This window comes from Clinocottus analis, unplaced genomic scaffold (assembly GCF_023055335.1).
Source record: "Clinocottus analis isolate CAN_PGR_092001 unplaced genomic scaffold, fCliAna1.0.p SCAF_10, whole genome shotgun sequence".
Lineage (NCBI taxonomy): Eukaryota > Metazoa > Chordata > Actinopteri > Perciformes > Cottidae > Clinocottus > Clinocottus analis.
Genome location: NW_027175821.1, coordinates 15,021,885 through 15,040,438, shown reverse-complemented (window position 1 = coordinate 15,040,438; position 18,554 = coordinate 15,021,885). Strand labels below are relative to the sequence as shown.

The following is an 18,554-nucleotide window of genomic DNA, read 5'->3' as shown; positions in this document are numbered from 1 at the left end:
TCCTTGTCACTTTCACTAGTTTATATCAAACAGCTCATGCTTCATCACCACTGCTGCTGCTGATGGCTCAATTCCAGCAGCAAAAATACAATCAGCTCCAACATTGACCAGCTGTCTGTGTGAAAAATAGGTGTTTGTGAGCGTGAGGCCGGTAAAATCCAGGTTTATGGTGGGGAGTAAGTGAGTTAAATGCATTTAACAGCAGCAGGTCAACCACTGGTGATCAGTAAAAGGCTACAACGTCTCAACTCATGAACATCCCTGTTCAGTGAATTCAAACATGTATGGGTATGCATTACACAGCGACGCGCCTTTTTGCTGTGCAGGATTAGCCACATGTCAACCTCAATCAGAGTGACTGCTCAGTCAGAACTGAGTTTTAAGGCTTACTGGTGTATGAAATGCATTTACTTCACACCTCCCCGCAGACGTCATCGTAAATCAGTGGCCATTCAGCTCCGATGGGAGGACTTATGGCATGTGGTTGAAGGAAATATTGTAGGATACTAGATGCAAGGTTAGTAGAAGCAGATGTGTCGACATTGTAATCGAGGTGCATAATGCTACTTGTGTGTGTCTTGTGCTGATGCCAGCAGCAGCAGGGAGCCCGGGATAAAAACAAACTCCGGCTTTAGCCTTCTCAGGGACATCATGCTGTTTTTTCGCATATACAAATCTTAAATTTGATATTTATGGATTTGTTCTTCTGGTTTACCGCTTGTGGCATTGTAAACAATTAATGATATTTGTGAACATTGAGCAGATTTTGTTTATTTTCTCAGCAGTAGCTGGGAGGACAACATTATGAAAATGGTCTGAAATCCCATCTGAGGCCATTATTTTGTCTCTCGGTGTAGATGGCTTCACTATGAGGTACTATTGAAGTATTTAAGCATCAGTACACCTGCCGGTCAGACTGCAAAGGCAAAACAACATGTTGACAGTGGTTATGTAATTAATCTTACTGGCAGAAGGAAAGACAAAGGTCCATTCAGTGGGTTGAAATTCATAAATATAATTGAGTAAATTAAACCAACCTGTCATGTTGCAAAAATGGTCGTCCTTAATTTTAACACATCAATGTTATCTTTTTGTTTTAACAGGAAATTATACAAAACCGACCGCCAATCAAACTGCAACTGTTTTTGAACAGTTAAACTGAAGCAAAAGCCAACTGTTTTTTCTAATGATTTAATAATGTTTTGGTTTCCTTTTGGATCTGTTTCAACACCATCTGCGTTTTTTTTTCTCCAGCTGTGAACGGCTCCCGCAAACCATGTCAACCAAAAGCAAAACATAAAAAGAAATATACATTTGGAAATGCATACTGACATGTTTGAGTAGCCTTAATTTGTTGCACGTTTTTACTGTTTTACAATTGAACTGGAACACAGCAATTTATTGTATGATTCAAAAGGCAGGAAAAATATGAGATGAGGATATAGCTGCAACCATTGAAGTCTACGATGTGTAAAAACGTGTTCTATCATATTAGTATACTAGTTAGTATCTTGTGCTGCTGATAATATAGCTCTGGCCTCAAGTTTTAGTATTTCTTGTAAATTATTTCCCTTTTTATCATTACAAAATGTAGGAGCCTGGCTATGAAATACTCAATATGGGTGTAATTTGCATTTTATGGGTCATAATCTAAAAAATATTTAATATCTCTCATCCTAACATATAAAGCATTAGTAATGGGTTCTCTAATTCACCACACACGTCTCATTTAATTGACTTTTAAAACTGCTCTTTCCGCCGTAACCAGGAATGTTATTTACTGGCTTTGCTGGAGTTCCAGTTCCTTCTGTGGTTTATATGACATTATTCGTTATCTCTTGGGTTTTTGGATTGATGATATCACCTTTTATACAACCGTATGGGTGTCTGCAGACACATCATTAATGTTCAGAACTGAGCCGAGCAGGATTCACAATTTTGCCGACCGGTAACGACCTGCTGTGAGAATAAATTGAGGTACATGTGGTCCTTAAATTCCTTCCGCAGCCACCAGGTGATTATCCTATCACACTTCTCGACAACATGTTGGATGATATATTCCACCTAAGTGCACGATGTCAAACACTGATCTACTGAACTTTTTTTGCTCTAACAAAAAAAAAAACCAAAAAGGAAGTTGAATCAGTTCAACCCGCTCACCAACACGGAGCAGCAGCAGCATCATTGGCTGTGACATCTCACTGAGTTAAGGTACTAATACCCTTAACGCCTCACTGCTGCTCTTTTCCTTCAGAGTCATTACTAAGGGAAATCAAAACACACAACTTACACACATTTTTTAAATGTGTAAAACACTTTCCGTTTAAAAAGCGGTGAAAAGAGACGCTCCTGATAACTGCAGTCGGCTTCTTGTCTGAGAATCATCACGTTTTTTTTTTACTTCTCTTCAGAATAAAGGTAATTCTGTGATGGTTTGTACATCACTGGTTTCATTGCAAACAGGAACTGCTAATGGCTAAGTCGGCATACCTTTAACGTTGCCAATTTGCCAAGATGTTAAATATATTTCGGCTAAAAAAAATTCACCGCTCACTCTCCCTTCACACTTCATATTTAAACACACAAGTCACTTTAACAGTACACTTTAAATTACTGATATGTTTGTCTGAGCACTTTTTATACTTAATTTAAGCACTGTTGTTGTCGTTGATTGTCTCGTCTAATGTTATGCACCTTCTGCCAAGAAAGATTCCTCGTTTGCGTAAACACACCTGGCAAATAAACGGTTTCTGAATCTGAGGTTGCCGACAGATACACTGGCGGTCTCTCTGTCTCCTTAGCAACAGTATACTTCCTGAAAAAGTCTGGGAGAGCAGTGAAACTGAACATGATTAGCCCCCAAGACTTATAATGCAGAATTATAATAGGAATCTATCCAATGATATGTTTAAAACAAAAAATGTATTGCACGAATAAAAAAAAAGTTGTATTAATATGGAGGTCGTGGTGGCGGCGAAGTCCCCCTGATTGTTTTGTCTGAGCAGGACCCACGATGTCAGACTTTGAAAAACCTTTGGTGATTATGATGTACAGTACATGAAGTGGTAATTGCTTGTATGAGTCTTATTTGGGTGAAATGATGCAGAAAATACTTGTAAAATTGATATTATTGCTGCCACAAATCTTCTTCTTTCATTCTAGAGCAGCGGCCCCCAACTACCAGGCCGTGGCTCGGTACGGGGCCGCACTGAAAGAATAAATGTCTTTGTGACATGCAGAACACACGTTGGGTAGTTAGTTGTCTCCCGTCAAGCCGAGATGGGACCGGCTCGTACAAGAGAAACAAGCTCAGGGCTCCCACTAATTCGGCGTAATGCTGAATTGTAGTTTTTTTGCATTTGATATCCATTTTTATGCCGGTCGTATCATTTTATTACTTCATATTTATTACGTCATATTTATCGCCCACACCGTGAAAATCGCCGGTCCGTGAAAATATTGTTTTACACGAAACCGGTCTGTGGGGTAAAAGGTCGGGGCCGCTGTTCTCGAGCACAATTATTTACCCGGATCCACTTGGGTCCTTTGTCTGGCTCACCAGGTTCAGCGCTCTATCTTGCAGGCAATTAGTCATCGCTCCATCACCCAATCAAAAGACACGCATAATAACCAGTGGAATACCAATTAGAGGGAGGTGTTCATATCTCCTGTAAGCCAGGTTTCGCCCCACTCTCCGGGGGATCATTCATGGGGCTGTCAGACCAGCATATTACACTTTCAAACGGAAATCAGTCGGAGACGTTGAAAATAAAACACGATTTTAAAGTCACAGAAATGGAAACCTGCGCCGTGAATCTGCAAACATATCTCAGCAGTGAGACAAGCGCCTGTGCTCTAATCCTCAGATGTCATGATTCAGCCGGTGTCGGCGATGTTTTGCAGAGGGGGTAAAGACACTGATGCTCCTGACAGACAAGAGCAGCCTATAAAAAGCGTATTGATTGAAAAGAATGGAACGTCCTCACATCTACATCTTTCCTCATCGTGCCGATGCCCTTGAGGGTCAACACACTGTCTTTTGTAATTGGAAATGCTGCCGAACCCTCACTGTGAAGGACAAAAACTATTTTGGGCCAGGATGGGTAATAAATGAGACTAATGTCTTTGCCGTTCAGATGCTGTCTGCGGGGCTGAGTTTCGTGTATACAACCCACGGCGGTGCAAATGTTGCTCTTCTGAGGTCAGCTTTGACAAATCTCCGCCTGATATAAAACTGGAGGGGAAATGAAACAGCGGGCAGCAAATATAGAAGTAGGCACTATGAAAATAACCTATATCAATAATATTGACTAAGACTTGGACACACACAAAACATACAATACACATAACAGACTGCATCATTACGGTGTGGGCTATTTGTCCAAAACAGTGTCTCTCTATCACTGGCAAGCCAGCTAGATTAAAGAGATAATGGGATATTTTAGTCGTCGCAACCCTTGAGACACAATTTCCAAAATGAAGCTGATAAATGGCTTCATTCCTACAGTGAGTGCACCTCAATCTTCACAGGGGGTGGACGTGTCCGACACAACCGTGCAACAGTCATGAACTGAAAATACCTCCTGTTGAGAAAATAGCCTGGTGATATTTTATATCCTCTGCTACTTATCTCATGAAAAGACCAAGACCAACACATAAGTGTGTCTTATTCTTCCAATCGTGAGTCACACCATTGCACAGTATGACATGTTCCTTTATTTCCATGAACACACACAAGAAGTTTCCTTTGAATTCATCCTGTCTTGCTGCTGTAAACACACAGTATGTGGTTCAATTATCGTCTTTTAAATAGTCTCCGAGAAATGCACTACTTACGTCACTTTGAGTAATGTCAGACTTCAAAAATAAAACTATTCATGACTTGTTTTTAAAGATTTATATCTTCAGTAGGAATAAATGGGCTTGGGGCAGAGTGCCACAGAGCAGAGTAGGGAGACTGACTAATATGTGTATTATGTTCTCTTTTAGTTGAGACGATGTCAGGGAAAGGTGGACTCAACTACTGTGCTCATTTTAGAGGATATAGTTGTGTTATATTGTGAGATGTACAGGACTGATCGGTGAACCTATTATTATTACTTCACCTACACATTACGCGTAATTGGAACAGAAAGCCCATACACAGCAACGACCCAACCCCGCCTCGTCAATCAATCCACCTTCCAGGTACTTATTATCCTTGTCAGGGTTGCAGTTGCATCAGCCGTTCAGGCCTCCTTTGGCTCCACCGAGCTCCCTCCACCTCTCCCTGGGGAACTCAGGAGGAGATGTAACCCCTCCAGCATGTCCTGGTCTGCCCCTGGTTTCCTACATGGCCGGTCTCTTCCCATTAATTTGTGCTTGAAACGCGTCCAAGGGAGAGGTGCTCGGGGGCATCCTAACCAGGTGTCTGAACTACCTCAGATCCTCCACTTGCTCTGTTTCGTGTGAACGCAGCTCCAAAATGCCTCTAACGGTGCTATGCATAGCCGAAAAGATGACCTTGTGCCCGGGCTTACGGATACTGTATCGCACCGTTCAACAACGAAAAGTCAAACTGTCAGTTTAGCGAGGAAAAGTTTGACATTTATGGGAACTAGCTTATTTGCATTCTTGCGGCAGTAGATGGGAAGCTTGATACCAACTTCCATTCTCTACCGATTAAACAAATTAGATATGTGTTGATTTGTGAGCTTTAGAGATGCTGGAAAGTGCATTCTGGGACCTTTGGTCAGAGTCAGGCTAATCGTTTCCCCCTGTTTTCAGTTATTATAAGCTAAGCTAAGTCTCTTGAACTGAAATATCTACACAGAGAACTTGCTTCACAAGAAATAATTAATGATAATGAAGTTATTATGTTGCTGAATTCACTTGTTTTATTGGTATAGCATCAGTATATGACCGCTTGATGAGCGTGAAAAGCATGAATGGCATGAAAAGCATCAGAAGGATTAATGAATGAGAGCAATGTTTATCTGTAATCCAGGGGCAATCGTTGTGAGATTAGATTGTTTAGTTAGTTTTATGGTGTTGGCTTATATTATGGTTTTGCAGACAAATGGATTTTTGTAATTTCGTTTAAAGGAAATGAGGAAAATATAATTATCTTTTTTCTTTTACAACAGTTTAATAACAAGAAAAGCAATTGCACTTTATTTCTGCTATTAGGACCAATTTTAAGTGCCAAGCTGTTCAGAGGAGGAATGAAACAGATATTACTGCATTTACTTAACTGTAAACCCATTCATCACCTTGGGGGATTAAATATTTTTAACCTAATATTTTACCTCTAGGAAATGAAATAGAGAACAGACCTATTTATCAGGATGGTTATTATTTATGTTTATTATTATTTACCAGTTTGTGAAAAGGTTTTAAGGCCTTAACCCTTAAAATCCCCACAAACACTCAGTTATATCTCCAGTTTCTAAAACCCTCCTACTGTAGATCCATTTTGTTTGGCAGCTCAGGTGACAATAACATGGATGCAGGTCTCATGGTGCAATGCAAGGTCGCGCAACCACAGGATCAAAGAGACAGATTTATGAAGCACATGCCTGCTGACATGGCAGTTTCCAGCAATGTCAGGTGGTCACTAACCTTCCCCAAGTCCAATCGTTTATAGTAAAGATAATTATTTCGGCAAGTAAACGACCCACGCTGGCCAGCATCTTTTCAAGGTCTGTTAGCAAGGTTACATTTCTAGCTGAGAGTTGCAAAGAGTTCCACAAAAATCTTCAGTATGTCTCATCTTTTACCAAATACAAAAATTACATCATTACCAAAAATACCTGCCTGGAAATGTCTGCTCTGCTGTGATGCAAGGTTCATAGTAAACACAGAAATCGGGTGTTGTGGAAAACATAATTGCTGCTTTGCTTGCGATGGAGGGGAAAGTATTTTTCAGGTCGCTTCGTGCTACGTTCTTGAACCAGATGGAAGTGGAAGTGAGGTGTTTGAGGTGGATGATGGGCGTACAATAAGCAGGTTAAATGGAAAAGTAAAGTTACTGTGAGGATATTTTAAATAGTTATGATCAGTCTCAATTTTTACTAGACCATCAGCGAGAAGATTGGCTTTCTCAATAGTTATTCCTCATGCTTTTCGCCCGTGCCACCAGGTTTAGATTCTGCACAAAATCAAATCGAATGCTGCAGGTTCACCAGAAACTCCTTCACTGAGTCTCCAGTGAGGCCTCCAGCAGGCCTTCAGCCTGCAGTTTGAAACTCACGTGGAAAGAGAAAATCATAGCGTCCAGCAGCAGCGTTTTCTCAAGAAGCAGAGCTTCACCTTGCTCCTCCACCGCTGGGAGCCGACGCTGACGCTGCTGGGGACCCACGCCGTATAGCTGGGCCAGCTGGAGAGAAGGTTCTCACCCAGGACTGAGCGAGGCGGACCGTCACGCCCTACTGTAGTAAAAAATAGATGTTTTCTAAAGGGACCCTGGTGGTGTGAAACACTTCCACTTATGTCCACAAAGGAAAGTTACTTGTAGTACGTTGACTTTTTCCAAAATAAAACTAAACTCTCTTTCTCTAGAAAGTGTTCTGTGGAGTTTTCATGAAAGCAATTTTGGCATTTTATGTTTACATTCAGTGTCTCATCAAAATGCATGTAGTGTGTATCATTATGAAATGCATATTCTTCCTCATTACACATTTGCAAGGCAAATTTTTTTGGACTGCTGTGAAAGGTGCCCTTATTTCCTCTCATTCTTCTTTCTCCCTGCTTCTACTTACACATTTCTGCATCGCTGGAAATGATTGTCAGGATGGCGTGTTGTGTCTCCCACGCACTCGTCTGCATCCTCGTACGTGAACAAACAAAACATACGTGAACAAACAAAACAGGGCCCCACTCATGAAGACATCCAGAGCGCTGTGTTCAACAGGGAACCTTTTAACCTTCAAGTTCGGTGAGTTCCCAAACCTAAACAAAACCGCTCTCCTGCGTCATTTTCTCATTCGGATAATAAAGCCTGAAATTGTAAGGAAGCAAATGAGACTCACTGCCACTGAATACGCAAGATGCATTCAATAAGAACATCTTGTGACTTGGCAGGTACCTTCATTAAAAATGTCCCCTCGTGGTGTTGATACAATCTGAACTGTGGGTAGTGTTACACTTTTCTCTAAATTGTGTTTGCGTTGGCAAATTAGTAACGAACATAATTTCCAGGAGACAGGGATAAACACAGAGCTGAGCGCTGTGACGGATGAAAATGTTTGTGTGTGCCGAGGGTGTCGGACGACAAAACAAATAAAGCCACAGAAAAGGAGTTTACCAATAGCTTTTGTTGGACACAGATGCACAGTATGCAGCAGCAAGTTATAATCTGATTAGTCCTGTCTGTCAGGGATGAACATGTTTCTCTTAGTGATTTGTGAGAGGAGCTGTTCGTTTGCACCAACAGCCTGTATCGCAAATCTCTCCCACTGGTTGATTTCTCATTGACCATTATTTGTTTTTGGAGTGTTGTTTCTTCGCTCACGAAGCACATGTGGCCCTGGGGCGGTGGTTAGTGTTATCTGACTGACTGTTGTGTAAAAAATGAAGCGTGATGGGTGTGGAATTATGGAAACTCGAGCACAGTGGAGAATTTTACACTCTCTGAGATAAATTATCACCTTTGTCGAATGTGTCGTGTCGAGTTATCAGGTGCTGCTGCAGAACTTTGCTTATGCAGAATGAATATAAATATGGAGAGAAAAGGTTGTGCTTTTGGTGACGGTGAAACATTTATACATAAATGTGACATTGTTAATTGTATACTGCTGGCAGTAGTGGAAAATGAAATAGATTTGAGTTTTTCTATGTTATGGCGCTTTATACTTTTACTCCTGTACATTTCAAATGTTAATATTCTACTTTTTACCCCACTACCTTTTAGTTTGTGACTGTTCGGGCAAATGTAAAAAATGTATATTACTCTTATGAAGTTGTTTTATAAACCTTTTGACTCTTGGCCCCTTGCAAATAGGCAGTGTCTATTTGGGGCTACTTACCGTGCTTTTATAACTGTGTTACAATCTTGAAAAGACTATACTCCAGAGAATTCATTCAAATATGTGAAGAGAAAAATATTATTTTTTTCTTTGTTACCTCACTCCACTCCACTGATCTCACTACCCGAGGCTGTGAACTACTGGATAAATCTACCTAGTTGTGTATACAGTAGTCCAAACTAGCTGCACCTCAGCCACCTACAACACTGGAGCATCAGTATTAACAATCTAATTATATGATAATATAATAGTAAGTCACACGGGCCATTTTTCTGCAGAAAGTTTACTTTAAGAGCTTGAATTACATTTTGCTAATAGTAATGTTCTTTACTTTAATATGACTGACTTTTTTTCCATTGTTGTATTCTTACTTTTACCGTAGCAAAAGATCTCAATACATCTTCCACCTGCTTCCGCCTTTCAGGGACTAATGTTTCATCTTTTTTGAACCGAGTATTAATATTGCAGTCGCTGCCATTCACTTCACAGCATCATCTGTCACGGCTTAAGCCGTCCATCCCCTATAATCACAGATCCTCAACAACTAGAATGAAACCTGAGAAAACAGGAATGAGTTTCACGTAGACCTATGCCATACAATATATTTCAACAAGTTGAGCTGTAATAAACTAGTGTTGCACAAATCTTTTCAAAGTCAGCAGGCTGGAGGTGGAATTCATTTCATCGTGAGCCCACTTGCAGATAAATGCGGAGGCTGCATAGGTAATGATCTCTCATGTTTTTTTGTCTAGGTGCGAGCTCTCGGCTTTGGTGTCCTCATCAAAGACTTATCTTCCAGGCATTTGGAAAAGTTCCATCTTGAAAAGCTCTCTGCTCTCAGATTCTTATATTCCCATGTTCAGCATCAGCACATTATCCACAATTTGCCACACTTCTTAAGGATCCAGTTGGATTTGTAATTCTGTGTTTGGAGACTAAAGGTTTTTCTTCGTACTAATTTTACAATGTCTCTGTATTATTTGCATCCTGCATGATACATACATACTGCTATATCATTATCTGTGTTACCTTCCCACCAATACTGTGGACTGGATGTTAAATCCCATTTGTAGTTATGGCACAGATGTCAAGCAAAGAAATTGCAAAAGAAAATAATATCAGAAGTCTAATTTTTGTTCCTTCAAAATAATGGTATCTGGAGTTGTAATCATCTGAGGGAACATGGAGGCTTTAAAGCACACAAGGAGCAGCCCACAATGTGTGCAATTGATTATCATATCAGATGTGTCAGAACAGATTTTTCTTTCTCTGTCGGTAATAAAAGGGCAAAGAAATACTTCTATTTTACACTGACCGAACAGATTTTTTGTGAACTTAATTATATTTTAAATGATTTACCCTTGTTATTTTTTTCAACTTTGCCCAACCCTGTGTGTGTGTGTGGGTGTGGGTGGGTGGCATATATATATATATATATATATATATGTATATATATATATATATATATATATATATATATATATATATATATGTATGTATATATATATATATATATATATATATATATATATATATATATGTATATATATATGTATATATATATATATATGTATATATATATATATATGTATATATATATATATATATATATATATATATGTATATATATATGTATATATGTATATATATATACACACACAACAAGAGCAAATTAAACAAATTAGCCTCTAATTGCGTTCAACCTTTTTGATCTCCAATTATATTGATTACTTGGCTAAAATGAAATGCACTTCATGCATAACAAATGCAAAGGGAAACGTTCATCTGTCTTGATGTACTGTGTAATTACTCAATTATACAATAAGCCCAATTACAAGTGATGATGTGATTGGTCACTTGAAAATGATTTCATCCAGGCTGTTCAATTACTGCCATGTGGTTTTTAAATAGACCACCGGAACAGACGTTTCTTCTTCCACTGAGTCAAATTTGTAGAGCAAAGTCCATCGAATAGCTGAAAATTTCATGTTATAGTCTTAAATAATTCTCTTTGATAAAGCCTGAGCATTGCAAACTGGCAAACTAGCTTTGTTCTTCAAAGAACTGGTTTAAATTTCAACTGAAAGAAAGTAAGCTATAGTTACACTGTGATACAAGAGTCACGTGCTTTAAATGCGCTCCATTTGAAATTCTAGTGTTTTTTACCTTGGAAGTGCTCTGGACCTTAAATATATGTGATCGGAAACAAATCTCATCTTTTTAGCTTCTTTGTCTGTGTGTATAAATATCTTCTGGCGTTGAAGGCATAAGTAAAGACACTGAGAGACCAACAAACCATCCAAAGGAGAAGGTTGAAGCTACTATTTAGATAGTCCTCTACCTCCTCCGCTGACATGGACTGTGGTTATTTGGATCGTGGTTCATGCCTACTACTCATAAGATGAAGAATTTCAATAATGTCATATTTACGTAATGTGCTGTAACTCTGTAACGTTCATTCTGGTCACATGACATCTGTTGCTTCTGTCCAACCCGGGGAGAGGGATCCTCCTCTGTTCCTCTCCCTCAGGTTTCTTCTCTTTTTTCCCTTTTAAAAGGGGTTTTACTGTCTTTATTTGAGGAGTTTTTTTCTGATCCGATGTGAGGTTCTGGGACAGGGATGTTATGTGTACAGATAGTGAAGCCCTCTGAGGCAAATCTTGTATTTGTGATTTTACATATAAAATACATTTTTTGGAAGTTTAAATGCAGTTAAGTATGAAATTCACAAAGCACATGTTTACCAAGCTAACTGGTCTGTGGTGGCTTTTTTCCTTTTTACCTGATGATACCAGTGAGGCAAGAGGCGGAACAGATTGTATTGGCATGTCAAATCTTTTAATGCTTGCTCAATTTCTGCTCTTGTTTTTTAGGAGTAAGTATTAATCAAACCAGCTCATTTTCTTGTGGCGCAGAGCTCTCGTCCATGTCTTCCACCAGAATTTCATTTGAGTAAACACGGTGTGTCGTGGATGTCATGGGATAGTTTTCTCTTGAGTTATAGCACTTAATGTGTGAGGCTGAGAAAGAAACGTTTTATTTTATTCATTTTTTTTAAAAGCTCTTCTCATAATGTTTGCTTTCTCTCGCTGTGTGTCTTGCTGGTACGAGCTTCTGTAATGGCTTTTCCCTTAAAATAAAATTATTGTCTCACATAAATGAAGTGTCACAAGTGTAAACGACACAATTGGAAACTAAAATATGAATTCAGCTCCCTCAGAAAGAATCTTGTCCTGGTTAAGCCTCACCGCGTAGAAGCCGAGAGAGTGTGATAAATCCCACAAAGGACTTGCATTTTACCAAGAAATCCTCTTCCCCCCTCTCTGAACTCTACTAATCAAGACACAATCAGTTGCAGTGACACACTATGGGACTGTGGATGTGACCCTCATGTGTGAAAGACAGTTAGATGGTTTAATTCAGCAATCAGCATCCAGCTCAAACACCTGATTGGGTCCGTTTTGTCCGCGCTCATGTAAAAATCAACCTTTTGGTAAAGCGGGATGAGACGCACTTCTGCTCTCATTCAAGACGAGAAACACCATTATTCCTCTGGTGACCACTCGCCGTTGAGAGTGATTGATTGCTTGTAACGACTTCCTCATCAGTTCATAGAGAGGCAGCCCTGTTGACTAGTTATGATGGCCACGGCCAATAGCCAATCAAATTTGCCTTTTATTGGCTGTTGCTAGGATACCAAACTTTCCATATGTGAATCACCCTGGACATGATGAGATTTGTGCAGGCTTGACACTTGAATGCATTGCATCATTCCACACACTATGCACTGCAAAAATACTTGGGATGCACAAGAGTGGGAAATCTAATGAGAAAAGTTGAACAGACTGGTGGAGGGACGACGGAAAGCAGCTTGGAAGGAGATTGGATGCCTGCAGGAGGGCTGATATAGAACGCTCTCACACCCACTGTTGATGAGAAGCGACATGTTCTTTCTCTGGTCAAGAGTGACTTATATTCACGAGGTAATCTCTGTTTTTTCATGTTTCTCCTTGGATGTTTTACCATCGTAGCCCAGTAGCTGACAAGAAATAGTATTTATCAGACGTTTGAAAGCGTGCTGTCCGTCATTAGCCAACATCAGTGTCCTTAAAATATCCCAACAGTTTAGAGTAAACAGATTCTTTCCAGGGGTGCTACCTGTATTTCCACAAATATTCACATTCATGAAGAGGTTTGATGTGCATGTTAAACATTTGGGCAAGGAGGGATAAGCGTTTATTTCACACATAATTTCACCAGCTAATCCTTAATTCCGATACAGCCAAGAAGTTAAAATATTTACCCCACAAGTCAATAAAGAAACAATCCATCGGGACCCTCCGACAAAAGAACTGATGCTTTAACACTGTTGTGTGGATTAAATGAATAAGATATATTGTATAAGTGCACTTTAAAAGGTGCTGGTAGCAGATTTCATTGGTGCAGAGCTCGGCGAGCTGTTTCATTCTGTTTCCTGTCTTTATAAGCTAAGGTAATTAATTGGCTGTTCACAAAAGCTTTGTATTTACTGTACAGACAAGAGAGAAGGATCAATCTGCTCGTCTAACTCACTGCAAATAAAGTAAACAAGTGTATTTCCCATGATGTCAAACCAAGCAACAGGCTGGAGTCCCACCCGAGACTATCTGGTAAATCCAGGCTGAGCCCCATAGTCTCCCTCCCTCTGAAGCAGTGGGTCCAGAAATCTGCAGTCAACCCTCCATAAAGGATCCTGAGCAGCTGTACTCTCTCACTGACAGTTATAGAGTTTAAGCTGGAATAAATTCAGACCTGGAGCCTGCTGACAAAAGCGCTTACCAAATTTCAACCATAATCAGAAACTCATGGGTCGTCAACAAATTAGTAGTCAACCACGGAGACAAAGTCTCAAATTTACACAACTCACGCGTCATTGAGTGCTGAAAGAAAACTGACAACCCCTGAGTTGTCACAGGAGAATGAGACAAAGTGGAAACCTGGTTGGTGGGCAGCCTTCTGTATTACATTCTCTTTTCAAGAAATCCTTGGGTTGTTATCTGAAAATATCAAACTGAATGTGCTCTTCACAATATATCCAGGAACTGCAGGTGTGTGTGTTGCTGCTGAAGCTGTGCAGTAGGCGTCTAATTGAAGCAACCTGCTGTGAACCAGGTTACGATATATCTTCCTGCTGGGAGAGACATGTTAACTGGGATTAGCGATCATTCGGGAATATTAAAGGCTCATTAAGCATTAATATATCTCTCGGATCAGTATTTACACTGTACCACTTTCTCCCGTCTGGCTGGAGCGTACGTGCGCTGTAATAGGTACAAATGTTTAGTCAAACAGAAGAAACAGGCCGTCTGCTACAGGGCAAATAATGATTACCAGGTAGTCCAATCAAATGCAAACAAACCAAAGAAGATAAATTTGTGCTGAGTTGTCAAAACATATAAAATATCATGATGGGCCTTGGGGGAAGGGGGATGCAAAAAAAGCATTAGCAATGGTGTAATTGGCTGTAAATGGTCCAAAACACTTAATGATGTGGGAGTGGAATGCATGCTGGCACATATGATAATCCCCCTGTAATGAGAATTCACTAGATATGATGGCTTTGTTCATGCCCCAGCATCTCTGAGAGAGCTTAGCCACCAGAACAGTAACAATAAGCCAAAGAGTCGGAGATGGCATGGCATACAAGTGAGAGAAAAGTGAAATGACACACAAACTGAACTCATTTGCATAATAACGGAAGAAATGTGATCTTAGTCGCTTTTAAAATGACATGTCCATTATTTTGTTGCTTTTGGATGATTAAATCAAGTCATTCTGGCAGTTAACCCTGTCATCTCTATACGAGAGTGTACTTTAGGTGGTGAGGGAGTGAGAAGAATCTGCTTTGAGCTATTTTAGTTGTCAGAGATTAGGATGCAGACAAACTAAGCCTTTGCAAATCCTGAGCCCAAGGTGCCACAGGAACAAAATGAATAATGGGGAGCGCCGATAAACATGTTTAGAGTCCTGCTTTCCATTTCTAAGTCATGACGGCTTAAAGGGAAATGTTGTCATCACAGCTCCTCAGAAAAAATACTAATAAATATATGTTAAAAGAAAATACACTCTTACATATACAGATCTTGTTTTCAAAATCTTACATAAGTAAAAATACAAAGGTATTATCAATTAAATGTGCTAAGAAATGGCCGCATGCTAAGAAATGGCCGCATGGGACTGATGTTTACATATAACTTATATTGTGTGCAATAATGGATTTTTATTTTGCACCTAAACAATTTTTTTAATAAAACAATAATTTGGAGAGGATTTAGATTAATCTACTATGAACTTAAAGATATCTGAACTGATAAGGAGCCTTGATACTTTTTGTGAGCGTATGGTCTGGTTTGTCTTAAGTAATTAGTAAATACAGCTAATAGTACAATAATAGTTGTGGAATATAAGTGAAAAGTAACATTTAAATGCTCACGTAAAGTATCTCAAAACTGTTCTTCTGCACATTAAGCTATATATATATTTAGTTTTACTACTGCAGACTTCAATGAGTTCTTATTGATGTGTAAAATATATACCAGGAAGAGTAGGCTGGATTTTCTTTTGGATTTCAGTGAATAACTTCCCCCTGTAAGGACAACTCATGCAACTCTAAATGTAATCAATCCCATCTACATAATAGTTTTGTATTAATTTGAAGAGAATCTATTAGATAACCGCCCAAGAATAAGTCCAGCTATAAAAGAGGATAACGAGTTCTGATGAATACAGCAGATGGACAGAAATGTGTCTTTAAAACACTTCTACAGTTATTACTCCATGAGGTTACACTTGTATAAGTAATCAAATAAATGTATGCGAAATTAGACTAGAAATAAAAACTGAATATCCATCACAATCCTATATGAAGTTCCTGAGATGCTTTATTACCCATAAATATATGCATTGATAGCCCATAGCTCAACATTCATAATTTAATTAGATTTGCACTTGATATTTAAGTAGTTTCTGTACATTTTAACCTCCTTCATCATGATCTACATTATGTTTTTACGCTCTCTATCTATTAAGTTGGCCCCACACCTTGTCTGACAGCAGCACTAGCACCAAACACTTGCTCATAAGGGTTCGCAAAAAACGTCAACAAAAAGCACGTGCGCCTTCGCGCTTGCCGTACTTGGCTCCGCCATTGTTTGACAGCTCTCGTTGCTAGCCATCCGCTTTGCTGTTTACTCACTCAACGAGGAACAACTGAAAAGAAACTTTCAAGTGTCGCGTGGATTTTTAAGGACGCCTTCCAACGATACAGAGAGCATGAATGAGGACAGACGTCGGAGCCAGGTACTTTTTATACTTCCTCTTAGTTCCCTGTTTCACTTATAAGTCGGCGCTAGTTAGCGTTAGCTTCTCTCAAGTTTTCACAGAGGCACACTGTGCTAAAAGTTGACGGTGTGTTTAATGGTTTTGCCGCAGACAAAGTGCTTTAAGTGTCACCTGACGCGTTATGTAGCCACGAATAGGTGCTGACTCGCTAAGTGACGTGTTTCCCGGATACGTCACGTAAGTAAGACGCGTCATGTAACAACGTAGCTTCACTACTTTTGAACAGTGTAACAGAATAACGTCAGAATTGCATAGGGTCTGTTTTTAAAAATGCAACCTTTGTTAATTAGTATCTTTCACTTTGGTGCAGTCGCAATGTTTCTCCACTTTAAGAGAAGGTGATAGTATTAAGTAATAGTACGGTAAGAGGTCAAAAGTATGTTTCTGTGAGCACAGGGGATTTTACCAATAATGACACAGTGCAGACGAATATTAGAGATTCAAGTGTTTGAGATGCGTCTAGGTAAGGAGACCCAGAATTGTGACCCCTATTCTAACCTTGTTGTAGACAAACGCTATAAATTTCAAACAGTTTAAAGTTGTACATGCTTGGCTGTAGCAATACACAAATACACGTTTGTATAAAATCACCATTGCTGCAGAAATGAGTCCTGAAACCCGGAAATGAGTTTGCATTGCTGCACTCCGGGTTCCCTCGTTTCATCAATGAATGGGCTTTTTGAATGAGTGTTGGTTAGATGCCTGCAATAAGGTCTGTGGTTAACACACTTGTTTAGTTCTACAACATAAAGTAGTATATCAGTCAATATCTCGTGGAAGTTGAAGGTTTAACTCGTCTCAACAGAAGGCAGTTGCTGAATGTGTTGTTAAATGTGCCTCCAGTACTGCGGTCAAGTGAGTCCACATCCGCGGAGTGAGCCTCAATTGCAATTTTGAATGCACCTCTATTCAAGGTGTTACGGTACGGAGCACAAAGACGCCAGCTCAAAAGCTCAAATGAAATGATGATATTCATATTCAAATGACAAATCCTTAAACTTGTCAAGTAAACCTAAAACGCAGTCTTGTTCAGACTGATTCCTGTTATGTCCATGTGTATGGCCTTGAGATTTTACTGTACAGTTTGAGAAAATTGAATTAAAAAATAACTTCAATGACATAATGATATTCATAATGTCACAATTTCCAATATTCAAACTGCTATAAAAACAGATCCTTAAACTTGTAAAGTAAACTTACAATGCAGCCTTGTTCATTCTCACCTCTGACATGCACATGTATATGGCCATTAGATTTGACTGTACAGTTTTGAAGTAAATTGACTTCAAAGTCAGCTTCAATGACATAATAATATTTGTCATAATTCCAATATACAGAAATATTTTCATTTCCAATCTTCAAACTGCTATAAAAACAGATCCTTACATTTGTAAAGTAAAATTATAACGCAGTCTTGTTCAGGCTTTACTACATGGCTTTACTACAAGTTTAAGGAGCTGCTGTTTGAATATTGTGAAATTGTGAATATCATTATTACATTGTAGCTGATTTTGAAGTCACTTTTCTCCAAAACTGTACAGTAGAATCTCAAGGCCATGTGCATACCAGAGGTCCCCTGAACAAGACTGCGTTGTGATTTTACTTTAAAAATGTAAGGATCTGTTTTTATAGCCGTTTGAATATTGGACATTGTGAACTTCTGAATATCATTATGTCATTGAAGCTGACTTGGAAGTCAATTTTCTCAAACTGTACAGAGTAAAATCTCATGGCCAAGTACATGGCAGAGGTCACCCTAAACTGCGTTGTAATTTTACTTTACAAATTTAAGGATCTGTTTTTATGCAACCAGAAAATAAAAGACATTATTTCTGAGAAAATTACCCATGTGGTTTTTGTATGTAGCCAACGTTTATTTATATTGTCTATTAAGTTGTCCTTGTCCTCTGCTTTCTTTTTTTTCTTTCTTTTTTTTTCTCTGCCCCCTAAAGCACTTTAATGGATGAAGCGATCAACGTAATTGGAAGCAACTTGACAGGGGTCAAGTAGTGAATCGTTTATAGAAAAACAGTTTGGGTTCAAAATATTTTTTCTTGTGCTGTCATACATTTGCAAAACCCCGCTTTCTTGTGTGCATTCAGACAGTTTCCTGTACACTGTGCGAGTCATATGGAAATAATTGTCGTACTTATCCCAATGTTCAGACAT

At 39.2% G+C, this 18,554-nt stretch overlaps 1 protein-coding gene across 4 annotated transcripts in view; it reads left to right on the top strand.

Annotated features, from left to right (window-relative positions):
• The first annotated feature begins 16,205 nt into the window (after nt 1-16,205).
• Nucleotides 16,206-18,554, top strand: part of enox2 (ecto-NOX disulfide-thiol exchanger 2) — a 154,095-nt gene continuing 151,746 nt past the window's right edge. For all 4 annotated transcript variants that reach the window (XM_068592438.1, XM_068592453.1, XM_068592421.1 and 1 more), the window contains exon 1: nt 16,206-16,343. The gene's annotated coding sequence lies outside the window, so the exon portion shown is untranslated. The remainder of the gene's footprint in view (nt 16,344-18,554) is intronic.